Source organism: Rhinatrema bivittatum, chromosome 11 (genome assembly GCF_901001135.1).
Source record: "Rhinatrema bivittatum chromosome 11, aRhiBiv1.1, whole genome shotgun sequence".
Taxonomy (NCBI): Eukaryota; Metazoa; Chordata; class Amphibia; order Gymnophiona; family Rhinatrematidae; genus Rhinatrema; species Rhinatrema bivittatum.
In genome coordinates this window covers 7,091,936-7,101,747 of record NC_042625.1, presented here as the reverse complement: position 1 = coordinate 7,101,747, position 9,812 = coordinate 7,091,936, and positions in this window count along the sequence as shown.

The following is a 9,812-nucleotide window of genomic DNA, read 5'->3' as shown; positions in this document are numbered from 1 at the left end:
CCCCTCCTCCCAGTGCTGGCAATACCATCCCTCCCCCCTCCTCCCAGTGCTGGCAATACCATCCCTCCCCCCTCCTTACCCCCCCCTCCTCCCAGTGCTGGCAATACCATCCCTCCCCCCTCCTTACCCCCCCACCTCCTCCCAGTGCTGGCAATACCATCCCTCCCCCGCCTCCTTACCCCACCTCGTCCCAGCGAGGGTAAGCCACGGCCTTCAGCTTTAGCCCCCTAGCTCACCGGCCATCTCGTGTAGCAGCCCCCCCCAACTACACGAGATCCCTCCCCCAATGTTATTTCCATAATGCAGTATTACAATTACAACTTGGGCTCGGGTTTCCACCACAAACAAGGATGCCCCAAGACATCCTCGTTCTCCCCCTGCGGCCCTTTCTTACACTTAAACCACCCTTTCCAATCCTTCCTGCAAGGCAATATTAAACAAATCAATCCCAATCTCAGACAGATGCACTCCGTCTCCCTAAACAACCCTGCAGTCAGGTCCCACGCCCACCCACCTTCCAATCTGCCTGTTCAACTTCTTAACTCTCCGTTTCCATATGGTCTCATCTTTACATTGAAGTCGCACAATTACGTGCGACCAACCCGCTCTAACACTGGGCAATAACACCATAACCTTCACTAAATCCTTCCGGATCATGGCTACTAGTTCCCTGCACTAGGACTACACATCCCCCAGAGAAATCTCAGATCAGCCAATAAAGCTCTACTAACCATTCCCTCTGTAAAGACAGCAAAACTGACGCAAGTAAGCGAGAGAGCACTGTCCCTAGCCGGTCCAATATTATGGAACACACTGCCACTCGAGATAAGACTAATGAAAGATCTAAAACTCTTTAAAAAAAGCTTAAAAACATGGCTCTTCAAAAAAGCTTTTCACAATGAGAGTGGGGAGTAAGGAAGACTAGCGGACAAGAAAGAGAACTCCGGCAGACTGTTAAAAGTCAACAAATAGCAGTTATCCCTCCTTTATTATTTTTTTCTCATACCTAAAGATTAATTTAAGAGTACAGTATTCTCGTATATGGATATCCTATTATTCATATCAATGGAATTTCCAATCCACAATCCAAATAGCGTATATTATTTGAATCATGTAACCGAAACTTTATTGGCACCTACTAGCTAATTTATAATCCTAACCAGACTCATTTATGTGCCTATCTGTAAACCGTTGTGATGGTATACTACTAAACGACGGGATAGAAAAGTTTTTAAATAAATAAATAAATAACACCCCACATCATTGCCCCCCGAATGAATCACTATAATGCGTGGTATGCCCTCCCCCTCCACTCGCTCCCACAGGAAGGATATCAACTCTGCCCATCGCATGCCCCTTTTGCCAAACCAAACGATCTTCCAAAAATGCTTGTCCAACTGCAGGTTCGTTCCATATGGTCTTTGCTCCGCCCGTCTCTGCACCCAATGTATAAAGGAATGGCCCACGACACAGGCACATCCCCATGCTGTAAATACCCAATTCATCTCTGTAATAGAAGAAATACCAGTTAATAAAACTCCATACCCCGATGCAAATTAAATCTAAATATCTAATCGGCCGCCTCTTATCCCCTACGCCCTCCCGATCTCGCTGCCATCCCCCAAGCACTCTCTTAACCACAAAGCTCACCACCGGGTTGCCCCACCCTTCTAGCTTCAGAAAGAATGAAAACCCAGCTAACAAGGAGTAACCCTTGCTCCTTGCCCACAATATAAATTGCACTATCCTCTCTTCTCCATCCCATCCCATCGATTGGAGGAAACGCGCTATGACACCTCTTCCTGTAACATAAGCTGCCCAAGTGGCAGCCCCACAGATTTTCGTATCAATCTCCATTCTTCCTCCAATCGAGCTGCCACAAATGTTCTGGAAAGTGCTCTGCCATCTTGCACGCCTGCGGTGCCAATTCCCTGAAGAGACTCCACTTGAAACGAGAGAGAGCATCCGCAATCACATTATGAAGCCCGGTACATGCTTCGCTCTCACGTTAATATTCCCCTGCAGAGACCTACCAACACCCGTAGCAGGGCCCATACCTGCAAGCACTTGGCTGACAATTGATTAACCACCTGGACGACCCCCAAATTATCACACCAAAAAACTACTCGCTTGTTACTCAACTTCTCCCCCCATATCACCAAGGCCACCACAATAGGAAATAATTTGAGAAAAGTAATATTTTTTGTGACTCCCCCCGACGACCAATCCTCCAGCCACGGCTCTGCACACCACTGCCCTTGAAGGTATATTCCAAAACCGGATGCACCCACCGCGTCCGAGTATAATTCCATATTATAATTGGATCTCTCATTACCCAGTATCAACCTCACCCCATTAAACGACTCTAAGAACACCTCCCACACTCCCAGCTCCTCTGTGACCATCACCTGAATAAAATGGTGACCCGCTCGAACGCCTACCGTGGAAGCCGATAACCTCCTGATGAATGCCCGACCCATTGGGATAACCCCACATGTAAAATTGAGTGACCCGATCAAAGACTGCATCACTTTAGTCGCCCTCTCACTTCCCGCACCAACTCCCTCAGCTTCAGCACCTTTTCCATCGGCTCCTCTGCTAGCCTTCCTTCCCACCTGTGGAGCACGAGCCCATGAAACCGAGTCCCAAGGTAAGGATTTATAATCCTGCCCTGAAAATGTATCCCCCCGCCCTCTCCCAGCTGCCTTTAAAGCCGGAGACTTTCCTTTTCCCCAAGCTCAAAGGTACCGGCCTTGCCCTTTGGAATATGGGGTGGGGGAGGGGGAGGCAGTGAGGGAGCCCGTGAGTATCATTGAACCCGGTACCTGATGCTTTGAGGGAAACATCTGGAGGGGATACCAACTCCGGGGAAGGGGAGGCTTTCATCTCGAGGCCGCTCTCCTGGATGCAGCCAAGGGGGAAGGGGGGAGGAGGAGGGCCCAGAGGGGGGTTACCGGGCACCCACATGTAGCAGGCACCCTACGCCTCCTCTGAGAGGCTTGCGATCTGCCCAACTCCTCCGGCTGGGACTCACAGCAGCGCCAACGACGATGCATCTCCGCCGAAACCCCTGCACTGCAGACAATAAAATACAAGAAGTAATACCAATAGGTAATCTTAATACTGCGAAGACTTGCCGAGAAAAGTACATGTGTTTTATTTTTTTTTAAGGATGATACTCTAGATTATAAATTTCTCTTTCTATATTATATTTTCTTTTTTTGAAGGGGTGGGGACACACGGGATAACCAAGCAATAAGTGGTGGGAGAGCCAAAACCGAGGAATCAGAGAAACAGCAGGAAAAAACCTCACACGAAGAAGTACTGAGAAAATTAGCAACAGGGATTTTCTTTTCTTTTTTATATAAATCCCACCTGCCTGCACATGGACAATCAGCCAGCGCTCCCTCCTCCGCGGCCGGCAGGGTTCGTCTGGCAGGGGATCTGCCCCGTCACCGACCGGCTGCCAGGCAACGGCCAATGGCTTTGCAGCGATTCAAATCACTGCAGCTATGGACTGTTGCCCCCCCCCCCTCGACTTCTCCCGCGCTACTCCCCCCTCCTGACCGCCGGCGCGCGCTTGCACCCTGGTTAGACTCGGCGGTGCACAAAACAGGAGAAAACCTTTAGTACAGGTGGGCCAAGGAAAGGAAATCTTGGATTGGCCCAGTGGCCAAGCCCCAAGTTGGGTCTTTTGCTGTTGGGTGGGACTGGGGATGCTGACGAGGGAGAAAGCATCCCCCAGGGGTGGCAGCAGTCCTGGTAATCGCTCCAGGGCGACCCTAGCGGATGAATTAGACGCCCATGACTGCAGGGTTCTGGAAGGAGTCCTGGTGGTTACCCCTACCCTCGGGCGTTGGGGAAGGGAGGGAAATATAAAAATATGGGAACAAATCCCAGGGAGGTTGGGAATGAAGGCTCATGGCCAGATCCCAGCCCTGGCTCTGACAGCTGGAAGCACAAAGAGCAGGAATGAAAACAGGAAACAACCAGCAAACAGACACTGTGTGGGTCTTTTCAACCTTTTTAGTTTTAGAGGATAGAGAGATCATTCAAATCACTGCTTTTTTGAGTGTTCAATGTACTTTATTGCTCCTGGCGCCAAATCCCTTTTCTGTGGTCACTGACTGTGGACACTCAGAGATATAAGCACTTGTACTCAGTGCAACTGGAGGATCCTGAATTCCCATGCAGAGGTCACGTTGCAAAGCTGGTCAGTTTCATCCCATTTTGGCAGTAGGTCACCTCTCAATTCTCTGGCATGTGTCTGTGCCACATTCACCTGCAGCTTGTCCTTTACCAAACTAGAGAAGAGAAATACAAAGCCCAGCCCAGTGCTGAATTTCTACTATCAAGTCAGTTCTTCTCCCTGGGCCCCACGGAAGGTCTCTGCCTGGCACAATTGGGGTCCATTTCTGGAGCAGAGTGGGCACTAAGCAATAGAAGTGATGGAGCCCCGAGAACCGCCCAGCCCCAGCCTGTTCAGACAGCTGCTTTATTGCCACCCTTGGCAGGATACCTCTCTGCCTCACCATTGATCAGTATTTCTGCATCCAGGGGAACATAATCTATTTCTTACTGCATTTCTGTCTTATCAGCGTCCTGCCTTGGAGCCCGTAATTACTCCTTGGGTGCTTGGCTTGGTTCTGTGGTTTGTTTAGAGTCATCTGTTGCAGGGATGAGCTGAATCCTTCTTAGGATGCTGTTGCGGCTGCATTTGCCAGTTGATAAATGTCCTTTGAAAACAGTAGGAACTTTGGGAAGCATTTCTGAATAACCAACACTGCAACCTATGGTGGGGGGGGGCTAAAATATTGGCACCTAGCACTATCTTCCATATGCCAGGTTTTTTTTTTCTGCAGTAGTTTGCCAGCTGGATCCATTTTTCAGGACAGGCTAATCCAGTTCTGTTTTTACCTCAAGGCACAATGGAGTTGTAGAAACAGAGAATCTGAAGATAGGTTCCATTAACATTCAGATATTTTCAGGATTTAAGATGGTCTTTCTATGCTAATTCCCATTGAAATTCAGCTCCTAGGCTATGTATGCCATGGTAGGGCCTAGCCTTAAGCTTAATTTGAGGATAAAAGACTAACCTGAGTCTGAAACTATCCTGGTGATTCTGCCCCTCAGGACAGCCAGGTCAGTTGGGGCATCTATAGCTAAGATATTTCAAGTTCCTTATACTGATGTTGTATGCTTTAATTTTTTATTTCAGAAAAAGAAGTGAGACAGTTTAATTGCTGGTGACGAGTTTGCAGGTTCCAAACTGCCCCACCCTATTGGCCATTTTTTTTCTGGAAGGCAGCGTCATCTGCCCATTTAGAGTCTGATGCAATAAAGTGTGCCCAGCCTGGAGCATGGGTTTACACGCAGTTAATTTTAACTAATATGAAATCTTTAGCCAAATCTGTATGTGGGCCCCTTACTCTAAGGGTCTGTATTGTAACACAGACTCTAATGTGGTATAGGGTCACCTTACTTTAATTACAACATCATTTTTTTGTTTTCTGTTTAAATTTTTGTTTGTATGTTAAAAAGTATTGTTACTTTCAAGTCTCAATAAATTGTTAATTCTCGCTTCTATCACAATATTCAAAGATACAGGAGGAACAATGATACTCATCCAGTCCAATCTTCAACGGCAGGGGAGAAAGATAGTTACTCTGCTTCAACCAGGATGACAGCACTGGTTCCGACTGAGCTGGAGGTAACAGAAGGAACTATGGGTCAGAAAATGTGTATGTATCACTTCATTTCCATGCATTGTGTCATTAAAATAAAAGTGGTGAGAAGTCCAAGATGGCACGCTAGAGGCAGGACGCACGCCGACTCTCTCCTCTTACCTTTACTTTTCCCTTACTATGCCACATTCGGGCAGGAAGCAGAGGGTCCACGAGAGGCTGAATTTAGAAGCCTCAACGCCGGGTCTATACCGAGGGCCGATGGACGCACATGTCCTTAGAGGGATTTTGGAGCCGGGAGGAGAGTCGCTGGAAGCTGCCCAAGGAGACGCGTTAACATCGGACAACTTCCCTGACTCGTTAACTTCTCTGTCCCCGGTGGAACGGACGCCCCCCGAAAACCCGGCAATTGAGAGGACAGCTACCCAGGCCCTGACGGAGAGGACCTCGGAAGGCACCGGGGACGAGCCGGCACAGCATGTGGAAGGAATTCTAGATGCAGCGCGGAGCACGCGAATTGCCGGGCTAGAAGGGGAAAGAGACCGAAGAGGATAAGAACAAATCCCAGACGAACTTTTGCAATGGCAATCCGAAGAAGATGAAGAAGAACTGTTACAGGAGAAACCATGTGAATTACTTCAACTTTTAAGACCGGAGCAGTTTACTTTAGAAGTTATTTGGACTGCTATAGAAACTCTTAATAAAAATCTGACTATTCAGCTGGATGATGTTGCAAGTAAAATGGGACAGATGAATGTTCAGATTAAAAAAATAAAAGGGAAGCAAATGGAATTGAAAAAAGAAATGAAATCTGTTAAGACAGATGTATTTTCTTTGAAAAATCAATATCAAGAAATGGCGAAAGATAATCTACACCTCCTTAGAAAAATAGAGAGTTTGGAAAATCAACAGAGGGGGAAAAATATCAGATTAATTAATTTTCCCAAGAAACTGACAACGTCTCCGACTGAACTATGGAATAAGTATGCAGTGGAAAATTTGAAGATTGTAAAAGAAGTTTTACCGCCGATTTCACGATCTACCTGTAAGAAAGAAAATTCCCTGTGAAAATTCTGGAATGCAACAGTTCTCTCCAGCAAATTTAAACTTAACTGAGTTTCTTGAAACATCTTCAGAGGAAATTCCACAACCAGCAACCTTGATTATATCATTTCTTTTAGACTCGGATAGAGACTGGGTTTTAAAAGCTTTCTTTCGTAGTCAGTGGGAACCCTTTTTAGGGTTTAGAGTTCAGGTGTTTCCAGACTTGGCGAGGGAAACAGTTGAAAAGAAAGGAGTTTTTAGAGCTCAAGCCTAGGGTTTTGAAAATGGGAGTGCAAATTTTTATCAAATTTCCTTGCAAATGTATTATAAAAATTAGAGAGATTACATATATTTTCTTTTTGCCCTCCCAGTTGAGGCAATTTCTAAGTAATAAGGAAGCAGAAAATGTAGATGTTAAAGTTTAAACTGGGTATGTTTGGACCTTATATAGGATCTAGTCCATTTAAAAAGTGAAAATATCCCTCTTAACAGCGATTTATCATTGTATTTTTTTTTTTGCCTTTATATAACAAAGTCGTCTTTTATTGCTGGACTCCCCCAAGTTGAGGGCTTGTTATAGTATAATTAATGTTAGAGTTATATATAATCTTTTGTTTTGAATGTTATTCTGTAATATGCTATATTTTCCATTCAATGTATGTAATTATCATTGAAAAACTTAATAAATAGTAAATTGAAAAAAAATAAAATAAAATAAAAGTGGTGTTTTCATTTCAGATTTCACTGCAGTGTTGGAGTTGGCCACTAGAGGTCACCATGGCCTCCACATCTTTTCAACCTTACCCATAACAGCCGGAAAGCCACAAGCCTTATATTGATTGAATAAATCAAAGCTAATGAAAGCATTCAATTTAAAACTTTCAACCAATTATTTACAAACATATCGATTTTTTGGAGCTTTCTCAGGATAGAATCAGCAAATAGGTTTGTTTTGTACATATCATGATAAGATTGAATCTCACTCTTATGGCAGAGTATGTTCAATCAATCTCACAAATTTACTGCTAGTGCTCTTCTCAGTACTTGCATTCTGAAAGAGAGCCTTCTTCTGGAGCTCATAGGGTGTAATATGTACAGGCAACCAAGGCTGGGGCAAGGGTATTAGGTGCCCTAGGCAGGGGCGGTTCTATAATGAGGCAGGGTGAGGTGGTCGCTTCAGGTGGCAGAAATTTGAGGTGGCAAAAAATGACTTTTCAAAATGCCGCTGTGGCTTCCACCTCACACTGCCTGCTCCTACTGTGGCTGAGAGACGCTGTGGGCCGGACAGGAGGAATGCTGCTGTGGGCCGCCACTGAAGGAGGCTAGGCCGGCGGCGGCTGAAGACAGGCGGGACACTGCAGTGGGCCAGTCAGGCCACCGGTGGTTGACAAAGGGGCAGGCAAGAGGGGACAGGGGGTAGGGCGAGAGGAGGCATCATCTTGTCCCTCGCCTCAGGCGGCAAATGGCCTTGAGCCACCCCTGGCCCTAGGCAAACTTACAGCCTGTGAGCCAGACGTCAACGCCGGGAAAAATAGTGGAAACTTAACGGGACTTCCCTTGGGTAAACCCAGCATGGGTTTACCCAAGGGAAGTCTTGCCTCACATATCAGCTTCATTTTTTTTAAGACATTAATAAACATGTGGAAAAAGGTGAACCTGTAGATGTCATGAATTTGGATTTTTCAAAAGGCATTTGACTCTAAGAAAACTAAAAAGTCAAGGGATAGGAGGCAAAGTCCTTTTGTAGATTGCAAACTGGTTAAAAGACAGGAAACAGGGGGTCACATGAAGTGATGTGAGCGGAAGGACATGGTTTCTTCTTGTTCCTGGGACCCACTCTCTAAACTGAATGCAATTGCGTTCTGAAACTGCCTGAGAGGTGCAAGCAAGGAAAAAACAATGTACCAAGACAAGCAAGCTAGCTTGGAGATATCTTTTGTTCAAAACTTTGAAGGCGGATAGCAACAAAACAGGTACGAAAGGATAAAGGCAGCCCAACCTAAAAAATGGCCAATGGTACGAGCGATCCCCCATCACCAGCTGTTAGTAACGGTGAGTCTGAGGATGTGGCTACTACCTTAATTACGCAATGGATGAAAAATGAGGGAACATTCATGAACAATTTGCAGGCCCTTGAGCGTGAACTGGTGACAGTGAAGGCAACAACAGTTAAATTGGATATAAAAGTCAAAGACCTAGAAAATCACTCGAGGAGGAGTAATTTGAGATTTAGCAGGTTGCCTGAAAGTATCTCAGAACATTATCTCTGTGCAGTTTTGGAAATGTGGCTGCCCAAGACTTTAGGCCTGGAGAATGTGTCTGTATCGAGAGAACGCACACCACCTGGGAATGAAGCAAGGGGGTCAAAGCAGACCAAGACTAGTGATCGCTAACGGGCTGATACAGTAAAAAAGCGCACAATTCAGTATTTTAATTTATTTTAATTAGGGCCAGCGGTAAAAGAGGCGCTAGGGACACTAGTGCGTCCCTAGCGCCTCTTTTTTGACAGGAGCGGCAGCTGTCAGCGGGTTTGACAGCCGACGCTCAATTTTGCCGGCATCAGTTCTCGAGCCTGCTGACAGCCAAGGGTTTGGAAACCGGATACCGGCAAAATTGAGCGTCCGGTTTTCGACCCGCGAGCCGCGGGCCTATTTCAAAATTTTTTTTTCTATTTTTTTTACTTTTTTTAACTTTCGGGACCTCCGACTTAATATCGCCATGATATTAAGTCGTAGGATGCACAGAAAAGCAGTTTTTACTGCTTTTCTGTGCACTTTCCTGGTGCCCGGAGAAATTAGCGCCTATCTTTGGGTAGGCGCTAATTTCTGAAAGTAAAATGTGCGGCTTGGCTGCACATTTTGCTTACTGAATTGCGCGGGAATGACTAATAGGGCCATCAGTCTGATCCTGGCACGCGCTTTAGCAGGACAGCACCTAATGGCACTGTCTCAGCCTGCCCCGGCCCGCCCATTTTTGTTTAGCCACTTCTTCGGCATGTATCAGGAGCCTTTAAAAATCCTCGCAGCGAGTGCACAACCCAGCCACACGTGTATCTCCCAGTTTTTATGCAAGTCGGCCTTTTAA